Genomic DNA, 3638 nt, shown 5'->3' with positions numbered 1-3638 from the left:
AATAATGTAAATATTTCTTTTTTAGATAATTTTTATATTTCTTCTTTAAATTTTAAGATTATTTCTTCTTTAATAATAAATTTAATTCTTTTACAATTATTTTTATTTTTCTTCTTTTAATATTGAACTCATTTCTTCTTTAATAATAAATATATTTCTTCTTTAATAATAAATATATTTCTTCTTTAAATATTATTATTATTATTATTATTATTATTATTATTATTATTATTATTATTATTATTATTATTATTATTATTATTATGTAGCAAGAGAAAAAAAAATTATTAAAGAAGAAATATTAAAAAAAAAATAAATTGAAAAAAAAATTTATTAAAGAAGAAATATAAAATAAATACTGTTGAAGAAGAAATATTAAGAAGCTTATTAAAGAAGAAGAAACATACAAATAAATTTTAAAGACACATATTGGCGATATTTAGAAGAAATCCAATAAATAATAAAAACAATTAAAGAAAAAATGAGATCAATAATTCATAAAGAATAAATATAAAGAAGTGAGAGAAGAAATACAAGAAGTAAAGTCAAAGAAGACACCTAATAAAAATAAATAATAAAAAACAAGACGATAAATTGAAGACGAAGAAACAAATAAGAAGTATTGGCGAAGAAGCAAAAAGTCATTAAAAGAAGATGTGATAAAGGAGAAATATTATACAAAATGAAGTAATTAGTGTTTAATTAGATACCCAGTAAAAACCTCGAGCAAAAGATATAGCATAATAAAATCAGCAATTTAAAATCGAAACGATTAACCGAGAGAAAGTAAATATAAATACACTTTTTATTTCTATTTAATTGATGATGTCACTCTATACAAGTTAAATAGTTAAGTGGTATTGTGAAAGTTTTATTACTCTATAAAAATAATAAAACAATAATCCGAATATATAAAATAGTTAAAATAAATAAAAAAAAAAAAAATAATAAATTATGTGATGTGTTTTTAAAATAAAATTCAATTCCCGAGTGAAGCAATTAAATAAATTTTCTCGATATTTAAACCAACAAATTATTATTATTATTATTTTGTTAAAGTTATTTATTATTAAAATTAAACTTTTATTTAATCGTTATCATAAATAATCGTGGAAGAAAAAAAGGAATACAAAATAAGAATAAAAATTTATTTATATAATAAAAAATTAGCATATAACATCATTCCAATTGAATAATTTATTAATCTCAATAAAAATAAATTATATTTAAAGTTTAAATAATTTTTTTAAGATGAAATTTTTAAATTCAATCTACGAATAATTAATAAATAAAAAGCAGTAGGTTTCAGGGATATTTAATTAAATAATTAGGTTAAATAATGTAATTTTTGACATAAATAGAGATTCCACCAGTTGTGTGTTTGGTTACACGGAAAAAAATAAACTGTAATATTCACTCGGATTACGGTTAATTTTTATAGTTTTAAACAGTAAAGCGGACATCGGGGTGGCAAAAATATAAATATTACAGAACTTAATGTAGAAAGTATGAAAGCCACAATTTATAATTTTATATCCAAAATAAGTGATTAATAGCTGTCGCTATAGCAAATAACGACTCTTTTATCTTAAAAAATTACAGTTTCAAACAGTAAAAATTGCCATTTCAATATATAGTCGATATTATGAGGAGAAGGGGAACTCAGATTAAAGAGAAGGAGGTCTTACTGTGGGAGAATTTAACATTTGAAACAGTAATAATTATACTTTTAAAATATACATTTTACCAGTTCAAGCAAGTCAATAATTACAGTTTGATTTTTAGCGTTGCGTTTAAAATTTACCATTTTACTTCGTAAATATTGACGTTGCTTGTATTAGAAATTTACTAACTTCATTTTATACTTTTTACATATCATAAGATCATTTTTTAGGTACGAAATGATAAATATCAAAGTCTGAATTGTTAATTATTATACTTTAAAATTTTAGTCATTTACATAGCAAATCTTACTGTTTGAAATAGTATTTTTTTCCATGTAAAAAATGAATTGTAACGTTTAAATGGTAAATATTATAAAGTGAATAGTAAAATCACGATTTTACTGTTTGAAATGGTCATTTTTAGCAGTTGATCATTACTTATTATGAATCGACTGTTATTTATTACAATTTACTTTTTTTCGTGTAATATTCACTCGGATTCCGGTTAATTTTTATAGTTTTAAACAGTAAAGCGGATATCGGGGTGGCAAAAATATAAATATTACAGAACTTAATGTAGAAAGTATGAAAGCCACAATTTATAATTTTATATCTAAAATAAGTGATTAATAGCTGTCGCTATAGTAAATAACGACTCTTTCATCTTAAAAAATTACAGTTTCAAACAGTAAAAATTGCCATTTCAATATATAGTCGATATTATGAGGAGAAGGGGAACTCAGATTAAAGAGAAGGAGGTCTTACTGTGGGAGAATTTAACATTTGAAACAGTAATAATTATACTTTTAAAATATATATTTTACCAGTCCAAGCAAGTCAATAATTACAGTGATTTTTAGCGTTGCGTTTAAAATTTACCATTTTACTTTGTAAATATTGACGTTGCTTGTATTAGAAATTTACTAACTTTATTTTATACTTTTTACATATCATAAGATCATTTTTTAGGTACGAAATGATAAATATCAAAGTCTGAATTGTTAATTATTATACTTAAACATTTTAGACATTTACATAGCAAATCTTACTGTTTGAAATAGTATTTTTTTCCATGTAAAAAGTGAATTGTAACGTTTAAATGGTAAATATTATAAAGTGAATAGTAAAATCACGATTTTACTGTTTTAAATGGGAATTTTTTAGCAGTTGATCATTGCTTATTATAAATCGACTGTTATTTATTACAGTTTACTTTTTTTCGTGTGATATTCACTCGGATTCCGGTTAATTTTTATAGTTTCAAACAGTAAAGCGGACATCGGGGTGGCAAAAATATAAATATTACAGAACTTAATGTAGAAAGTATGAAAGCCACAATTTATAATTTTATATCCAAAATAAGTGATTAATAGCTGTCGCTATAGCAAATAACGACTCTTTCATCTTAAAAAATTACAGTTTCAAACAGTAAAAATTGCCATTTCAATATATAGTCGATATTATGAGAAGAAGGGGAACTTAGATGAAAGAGAAGGGAGTTCACTCTGGGAGAATTTAACATTTGAAACAGTAATAATTATACTTTTAAAATATATATTTTACCAGTCCAAGCAAGTCAATAATTACAGTGATTTTTAGCGTTGCGTTTAAAATTTACCATTTTACTTTGTAAATATTGACGTTGCTTGTATTAGAAATTTACTAACTTTATTTTATACTTTTTACATATCATAAGATCATTTTTTAGGTACGAAATGATAAATATCAAAGTCTGAATTGTTAATTATTATACTTAAACATTTTAGACATTTACATAGCAAATCTTACTGTTTGAAATAGTATTTTTTTCCATGTAAAAAGTGAATTGTAACGTTTAAATGGTAAATATTATAAAGTGAATAGTAAAATCACGATTTTACTGTTTTAAATGGGAATTTTTTAGCAGTTGATCATTGCTTATTATAAATCGACTGTTATTTATTACAGTTTACTTTTTTTCGTGTGATATTCACT

This window comes from Cotesia glomerata, linkage group LG7 (assembly GCF_020080835.1).
Source record: "Cotesia glomerata isolate CgM1 linkage group LG7, MPM_Cglom_v2.3, whole genome shotgun sequence".
NCBI classification, from domain to species: domain Eukaryota; kingdom Metazoa; phylum Arthropoda; class Insecta; order Hymenoptera; family Braconidae; genus Cotesia; species Cotesia glomerata.
Note: the sequence above shows the minus strand (reverse complement) of the source record.